Source organism: Leuciscus leuciscus (assembly GCF_965113295.1).
Source record: "Leuciscus leuciscus genome assembly, chromosome: 25".
NCBI classification, from domain to species: Eukaryota; Metazoa; Chordata; class Actinopteri; order Cypriniformes; family Leuciscidae; genus Leuciscus; species Leuciscus leuciscus.
The window spans coordinates 10,427,033-10,436,297 of NC_138724.1; the positions used below are offsets into that span (position 1 = coordinate 10,427,033).

Below are 9,265 nucleotides of genomic sequence, written 5' to 3' on the forward strand. Positions count from 1 at the left end.
AATTTAATTTCAAAGTGAACTATCCCTTTAAGAATTTTCAGAGATTCACATTTATGCACATTATTTGAAAGTGGTAAGGAAAGTTCCACAAATAAATATCAAGCTCACTGTATTACATACACTTATGCTGATCCTAACAGAACTGCATTTCTTCATAGGTGATTATGACATGTTCCTGCCTGCAGACAGGTGTTTTATGACCCCATTCCCTGACCCAAACCAGTTACAATGCAGCTCTAGCCCGGACAAGAGCACACAATGAAATGAACTTTGGCTAACTAAAGGGAAGATTTCAGTGTCTGATAAGTCTGAGGGTTGCACACCTGACAGGGCCTTTGACATTGCTGCATGTGCCATATTACACAACATTGCCAAAAAAAAAAAAAAAACACTTTTCATTATATGTTTAATAAAAGACAAATATACTTAGTTCCTTGAGTTTTATTTCAATTGTTCTTTGTAAAGAAAAGCCAGTGGTCAAGTGCCTGCAACAAGAGATATTAGACACATGCCTCATGCAACAAATAAAAAGGAAAAGTTGGCTATACACTGTCCACCTGTAGGCCTATGTCTCCTCTGTCTGTGCTGACTCTTCTGTAGGCCTTTCTGTAGATGTGGAATCCTGCAACTTATATTGCAGCCATAAAGCATACAAGTATAAATTAAGTAAAGTTCTTTATGCACTTGCAGGTAGGCTAGTTCCTCCATGACAGTTATCTGAGAGGGTTTATTCACTGTCCAGTACAATGGAAACAAATGGACAGTAAGTCTTATACTTTCTTTCCTTCGGAAAGTTAGAAAATGTCCACTTACTGCACATATTTCAGCTACCACTTTCTTGGGAACAGATACAAGTGTTGGTGTATTATGTAAAAGTGCACAAAAGAGGAAAACACAATGTCATTACAATGAACTACACTCGGGAAAAATATTTTCACATTAACATAAGTTTATCAGTTTTCACTCTCACAAGTCAAAGCAATTCATCATTACTCACGATTTAACAGTTGAAATGACTATACGGCCTTAATTTAATGCAGCAAAAATTCTTTTACAGTGTAGGCTACTAAGATCTTTTCTTCTTTTTTTTTCTCAGCCTTTTTCTTGGTTGCTTTTATAAACAGACAACCATTTATTTAACAGTGTCTTTTATAAAAGAGACTATAATATAATTAAAAATTACCATTATGTAGAATATTTTTGTACTTCACTTTTATTTGTTCCCATGTTCTAGTGTGGTGACTCTGACATTACAATGAACAAAGTAATTATGCAATTATTAAAATACAAAAATATAGGCTAATAATAAGTGATAAAAACATCTAACATGGCCACTTCTAACGGATTTAAATTGTCTGCTACTTTTTGCCAGCCCTCTCTCCTGGCTTTTGCAGACTTTGAGGTGTTCCCTGGCGTTTTGATTAAACATTAAAATTCTGAATAAACTTCGACTATTAGTTCTTGTTCTGCTGAGGAGAAAAACTGAGCCCGCTCTTTGGCCACGTTGAGCAGCCAATAGCAGCGTTGCTGATCAATGTTTCTACTATCGATACATATCCCCTTTTAAACCAGTGCATGAACGCGCAATTATCTCAGATAACTCAATCCAGCTATACTAATCATATCCGGCAAGTCTGTTCGAAGAACCTAATTAGCTAGATCATGATTAGCACGATGATATCATCTTGGATGTGTAATTTGATCTCGGATGTTTTAAGCAAGGTAAGAAGAACGAGCCCCTGGGGCCTGTTTCAGAAAGGAGGTTAAGTGAAAACTCGTGAGTATTTTAACCCTGAAATGAGGGAAACTCTGGGTTTTCCGTTTCAGGATGGGAGGTATGTCAAACCTGAAATAGCAGAGTAAGTCAAGCCTGTTTCTGAAAGAGAGGTAATTTATACTCCGAGTCAGTTACCATGGTAACTTACTCTGTGAACCTAACCTGGTCGGGAGCAGGTTTTCTTTGGTAAACCTAGAGTTTTTCGTATGTAGTAAATGCATCTTGATTTAAGAATTTAGATATTTTGACTGGAAACAATGACAAAAAGGCCAAGTAAGAAAAGCATTTTTGCAGTGCAGTACATTCATTTATTGCGCATTTTTCTATATAACATCGGAGATGCAGAGCACATACACTCACCTAAAGGATTATTAGGAACACCTGTTAAATTTCTCATTAATGCATTTATCTAATCAACCAATCACATGGCAGTTGCTTCAATGCATTTAGGGGTGTGGTTCTGGTCAAGACAATCTCCTGAACTCCAAACTGAATGTCAGAATGGGAAAGAAAGGTGATTTAAGCAATTTTGAGCATGGCATGGTTGTTGGTGCCAGACGGGCCGGTCTGAGTATTTCACAATCTGCTCAGTTACTGGGATTTTCACGCACAACCATTTCTAGGGTTTACAAAGAATGGTGTGAAAAGGGAAAAACATCCAGTATGCGGCAGTCCTGTGGGTGAAAATGCCTTGTTGATGCTAGAGGTCAGAGGAGAAGGGCCGACTGATTCAAGCTGATAGAAGAGCAACTTTGACTGAAATAACCACTCGTTACAACCGTGGTATGCAGCAAAGCATTTGTGAAGCCACAACACGCACAACCTTGAGGCGGATGGGCTACAACAGCAGAAGACCCCACCGGGTACCACTCATCTCCACTACAAATAGGAAAAAGAGGCTAAAATTTGCACAAGCTCACCAAAATTGGACAGTTGAAGACTGGAAAAATGTTGCCTGGTCTGATGAGTCTCGATTTCTGTTGAGACATTCAGATGGTAGAGTCAGAATTTGGCGTAAACAGAATGAGAACATGGATCCATCATGCCTTGTTACCACTGTGCAGGCTGGTGGTGGTGGTGGTGTAATGGTGTGGGGGATGTTTTCTTGGCACACTTTAGGCCCCTTAGTGCCAATTGGGCATCGTTTAAATGCCACGGCCTACCTGAGCATTGTTTCTGACCATGTCCATCCCTTTATGACCACCATGTACCCATCCTCTGATGGCTACTTCCAGCAGGATAATGCACCATGTCACAAAGCTCGAATCATTTCAAATTGGTTTCTTGAACATGACAATGAGTTCACTGTATAAAATGGCCCCCACAGTCACCAGATCTCAACCCAATAGAGCATCTTTGGGATGTGGTGGAACAGGAGCTTCGTGCCCTGGATGTGCATCCCATAAATCTCCATCAACTGCAAGATGCTATCCTATCAATATGGGCCAACATTTTCTAAAGAATGCTTTCAGCACCTTGTTGAATCAATGCCACGTAGAATTAAGGCAGTTCTGAAGGTTAAAGGGGGTCAAACACAGTATTAGTATGGTGTTCCTAATAATCCTTTAGGTGAGTGTAAGTAAGGCCACTGTATCAGAGCGGGAGGGAAAGCGTGCCTCGCTCATGCTCTTTCTGAGAGTTTTTGTGTTGTTTCCTGGACACAAACCCGTGAGATCCATCAAAGAGGAGATTCACAGGATTGCTGGTCAGTGGTGGAGAAATCGGTTTAAATGAGGCTAATCTGATAAATGATGTTCACTTGATAACATCTTGCTGTGACCTCTGAAAGTAACTGATTTCCTTTAGAATTTCCAGTGTGGTTGGATGCATTGACACGCCTCCCATCATCGCTCCTGCCGAAAATGAAACCGATTACTGTATTGAATGGGAGGATGCCAGATGGAAGGGTAGAGATAATGCTGTAAGCACCACCACAGCTGTTAAATAAACAGTAATTATTCACAATTTATTTGGTCATTTTTATTCCCTACAAATACAAAAGCAACAGTAATAATTTTTCCTGTTGGATTTTAATATTCTGTATTGTGTATCTCCTCTTCATCTATCAGTGGTGGTGCAGGTCCTCTGCCTTCTTGCTGTTGGTGGAGGAGAACTCACATGTTAATTTCATTAGCCTAATTAAAAAATTTAACCGGTTGGATTAGAGAACATTTCATTATGTGAAAAGAGCATTATACTACAGGAAACATGCTGCGGCACATTGAAATAGACACTGAATTATATATTTTTTATATGTCAAATGTTTGTAAAGTCATGTAGCCTACAGCCATGCTTAACGATTTAACTGATTTAATTATGGTTTTATTGTTCAATTTTAGTTGCTGCCACAATCTTTTCTTTTTTTTTTGCCTGTGGTATACCATGAAAATGAGTATTAGTTAAATAACTTACCGTTCTGCAAGTTTTCACCTGATAATATAACCGTGATTGAGAATTATACTTGTGTATTGACTCGGAAGTATGCAGAAGTGTTTTTGTCGAGTTCTGTTGCCATGGTGAATCGTAATTTCGGAGCTCCATTGATTGTGGCTTTTCACAGTCATGGTGCACGTGCTTAACTCAGAGTCAACCTATTCAGAGTTGATTGAACTAACTCAATTCAGCTGTTCTGAAACCGAAAACTCAGAGTTTCCAATCTCAGGGTAAATCAACTCTGAGTTCAAGTTTTAACTCAGAGTTGGTTGAACATCCTTATTGAAACAGGCCCCTGAAGATATATATTGCTTTCCTTTTCTTGTTTACTTTTCTTTTTTGTGAAATTCAATAAACTGTTTACTTTTGACAACTCAAGCAATTGTGTTATATTTCTGGGACAGAGGATTGAAGTGATTCCTCCATGTTTATTTTTATTTATGTTATCATTTTCCATTTAATTTAACCAGGGGCCAGGGGCCTACCACTCTAAGTCAGATGGGTGCATTGACCATTTTAATAGGACTTTGCTGTCTATGTCACCGGGTGACAGAAGCGGAACCAAAATTTTGTGTCACGGTTCCCTCGGGGAAGTATTTCCGGTGTGACACCAGGCCGGTTCCGGTTTTATGTCATGGCCGACCGGGATTTTCTCGGAGGAAACAAAGCAGCTGTAGCGGGTGAGGATTAATCAAGGCGGCGATTGGGACATGTAGCAAGAAGGTGGCTCATAAAAGGACACTTTGCAGGCGGGGGAGGAGAGGGGAGATGTGAGGACGTAGCGCAGTGGTGTAGTCTACGTGATACGCAGGTATACGCCGTATACCCACTAGAAAAGGCCAAGGATTTGCGTATACCCACTTAAAAAAAGCGTGAGGATACGTATCAACTTCGTTTTGTGTCAGAACTTTCACACTTTCATTCATAAATTCACCCCGTCTGTGTTTGCGAAGCGACGGATCGAATCGCGGAATCCAGTCACAAATGGAACTTGCTATATAAAGCAGAACGTCACGGAATTAGGCTATTTTTGAATGAATAAATCATTTTATATTAGAGTATACTCACTACAAAAAACTAGACTACACCACTGGTAGCACGTGAGAGAGGCCGAGAGAGAGGAAGAGAGAGAGGAAGAGAGAGAGGAAGAGCGAGAGGAAGAGCGAGAGGAAGAGAGAGAGGAAGAGAGAGAGGAAGAGAGAGACAGAAGACTTCGGCTGGATTGCGGGTGTAAGCCTTGGTTGCACCGTGAGTCTGTTGAATTGCAGTTTTATTGTGGAAATGAGCACGAGTGAAACCTTACAGTGTGTGGTGGATATGCGAGTGTGGGAATCGTTTCTGCTGTTCACTCGCAGTCATAGCTGTCCATTGACCTCTTCTCTGCCTGAGCCCTGGGAAGGTACAGCTGCGTTGGGGAAATACCATTAACCTCTTCTCTGCCTGAACCTGCTGCATTGGTGAAATACCATTAACCTCTTCTTTGCCTGAGCCCTGTGAAGGTACAACTGCATTGGTACAACCGCATTGGTGAGATACCATTAACCTCTTCTCTGCCTGAACCTGCTGCATTGGTGAAATACCATTAACCTCTTCCCGGCCTGAGCCTGGTGCTGAGATACGTGAAGAGAATGCTGAAGAAGAGAACGCGGAAGCTGTGAATTATGTTCATTCCTCTCTCTGTCTGAAGGTGCAGAGATACGCGAAGAGAACGCTGAAGAAGAGAACGCGGAAGCTGTGAATTCTGTTCATTCCTCTCTCTGTCTGAAGGTGTTGAAATGCGCGAAGAGAACGCGGAAGCTGTGGATTATGTTCATTCCTCTCTCTGTCTGAAGGTGCTGAGATACGCGAAGAGAACGCGGAAGCTGTGAATTCTGTTCATTCCTCTCTCTGTCTGAAAGTGCTGAGATACGCGAAGAGAACGCTGACGAAGAGACTTTTTAAGATTGTTTTTATTATTTAATAAAGAGCCTATTTATTTTGAATTCTGTGTTCGCCTTTTCCCTTTGTGTCCATGGTCAGCTCCTCAGGGGCGGCACGCAAGCGAGGGGTGGGCGGCCCGCTGGCGCTCCACCCCGACCTGTGACATCTATGCTGTCAGGACTATGCTGTCACTTTTTGTGGATAAGAACCAACAGAATTGGGATTAATTGTTACCTTATGTGGTCATGGAAAATTGTATTAGTGTCAATGCTGCTACAGGCTTTACCCTCCATAAAGTTGTGTTTGGGAGGGAGATGGTAATACCAGTGGATGTTATGTTGAATGTGAACTTGGAAGAGGCTTTTGAATCTCCAAGTGACTATTGTGTATGTTAGACTTTGTCCACTGTGGTGGGGGCAGTACAACAACATCAGTTACAGAATTCTTCTCAGCAGAAAAAGTATTTAGATTACAGTACAGTATTATTCAGTTGGGGAGCTAGTCTGGGTTTGAAATAAGGCAAAAAAAGAAAAAAAAAAGAGAGTTTGCTATAAATTGCAGAGAAATTATAAGGGCCCCTGAAATACATTACACATGGCAGATACAACAACACCAAAACTCACTGGCAGTACTGTATGGCCACAAGTTGGTGAACCATTCAAACCATGAGTTATCACTTCTGGACAGGGGTGATTCTAGGATTTTTTCAACTGGGGGGCACAAGAGGGGCCACAATTAATACAGAGGGGCCAATATATGTTGTGTTTATATATAAAACTGTAGATATCCAAATCATTTAAAGTTCAGTAAACTTTAAAATCCGCAATAAACAGTGATAGCTTATTTTCTTTTAATGGCATTTATTCAATGCTGTAAATAAGAGCAGTCAAATTCAATTTGTATTAACTTTTCACTTTTCAGAAGTGAAAAACTGTAATAAATACAAGAATCCAATCTGTGAATAGAGTACAACTCTATTAAAAATAATAAAACTCAACATTAGGTTATATAAACTTTACAGAAATCCTCACAACCTTAAATGCTTGGGCAAAAATAAATAAATAGAAAAGCCTAATTTATACAAATGCATAAGTATATTATTCATATAATAACTACACAATTAATTAATATAACTTTAATAATTAAATACAACAATAATAACTTGTATCCACATCCTATTAAATTTGCATAGCAGCATTTGCAGTAAATTTGCATTGATGAATAGACAAAATCTAAATATGCCAGGGCTAATTAGCCTTGTGCATGATTGTATACTATCATATATCCATACTTTCTGTTAGAGGTATAGCTACTTTTTCAAAAGGGTATAGTTTAACTACATGCAAATTAAATTAATCTTATAAAAACAGTTTAGAATAGCTTAATTAGTCCAGTGTTATTTTAGTATTATTTATTTATATATAGGCTATAATACATTTTAGTAATATTTTATTTACATTGCTAATTATATTTATGTTTTTTATTTGAGAATGTTTCTGGATCTCATGGCGTTTTGTCACTAACTTCTGTGAGTTCTATCTTCATAGAAAACATATACATTACACACTTAATTTGAGACTCATATTTTTCACTTTGCTTGACACAAAATTCAAGAAATTAGCCAGATTGTGCCACACAACATTGCAAAACTACAAGATATTTGAAGAAAAACTATTTTATGTTTCAGACAGCAAGAAAACTCAACATCAAATATCTTCATAATCTAGATATTATGAGAAATTATCCATAAGAGACCATTACATACCATGTCCGGGTTACAAATTGTGCATACACCAAAATTCTTTTTATGAATATGGTCCATTTCGAAGTGTTTAAATCCAAACAAACAATATTCGTAGATTCTCCTCTACTCCTGTATTGTTTTGTGCTTGCACAGCGTCATGCAGCTCGTAGACTCTGATCAGAGGCGCCGGCGCCGCTGCTTCCGTGGCTTGCAGTTTGTATATTAGCTAATCATTTATATAAACCAATCATTTTTTATTAACTTTTTAAAGTTTAATTACAATTCTTATAAAGTCATTATCGAGTCATGCGGTACGACACTGAATTAATTTAGAGTATTCGTTCTCAATTCAAAGTCAAGTAATTTTCTTCATTTATTCAGTAGCACCTCACTGCAATACATGAGATCCAGGGGGCGGAGTTGGATCCAGATATAAGGGGTGGAGATTGGTAGGTTTAGGGGTGGGTTTAGGGATCAGGGGGGTGCAGTCACGTAACTCAAGTTTACCTCCACCTCTGATATTTACAGCTTTTGAAGTGTGGAACGTGAGATAAACATAATATGATTTGCTTCAGCATCTAGTTTGCAATATCAGTAGCGTATCGGCCGAAAAAAATCACTACACAGGAAAACCCTGATTGTGTAATAATGTATTACATTCATTCAGCCACAGAGCATTGTAATGACATTGAACTTGGTCTGTCCTAACACTGTGCTGCAACAACTCGCTAATTTAAAAAAAGGGAATATAAATTAGCTCAACTTAGCATGTGCTTTTTTTTGTTGTTGGAAAACTGAAGCTCACTAATCTGTGTTCTACAACTACTAGACTAGTCTGGTTGTTGAGAAGCATCGCCGAACCGTTAATTATTCAAAAGCAAGCCGAAAGATATAATTAGAAATTTTGAGTGACAGACAAGTGAAGGGTTGGGGCACATTGGGGGGCCAATCAGTTTTCAGGAGGGGCCAGTGCCACCATGGCCCCTCCCCTGTCTATGCCACTGCTTCTGGGTGGCTCTTTTACACCCATTCCCATGTGCTCAATGATATTGATTATGCTGTCACTATAGTCTGGAATGTAAAAACATGATGTACCCAACATTTTACACACCAATCCTTTCTCAGCAGTCAGCATGTCTAACACAAATCTATTCTGTATAACAACATCTCTTATTTGTTTTATTTCATCATTAATCATTGTCAAAGCATTCTCAGTGCTGTTTGCTATTGCCAACACAGTCCATACCAACCCATTGATCTTACTCAGCACTGCAGTAGTTCCTCCTCCTAAAAAGATTGACCACCCCACGTCAGCTCCTGGAGTGGTCTATGGGTCAGACAACGTCTGTACATAACCTTTGTGGCTGCTTGGCAGGGTTCCTGGCAAAATG

The 9,265-nt window shown here is 39.3% G+C and overlaps 1 long non-coding RNA gene across 1 annotated transcript; it reads left to right on the forward strand.

Annotated features, from left to right (window-relative positions):
- The first annotated feature begins 4,731 nt into the window (after positions 1 to 4,731).
- Positions 4,732 to 6,824, forward strand: LOC309491128. The gene is made up of 3 exons (XR_014202921.1): positions 4,732 to 5,001; positions 5,380 to 5,977; positions 6,043 to 6,824. It is a non-coding gene; the product is annotated as an uncharacterized lncRNA (long non-coding RNA).
- Positions 6,825 to 9,265: the final 2,441 nt, after the last annotated feature.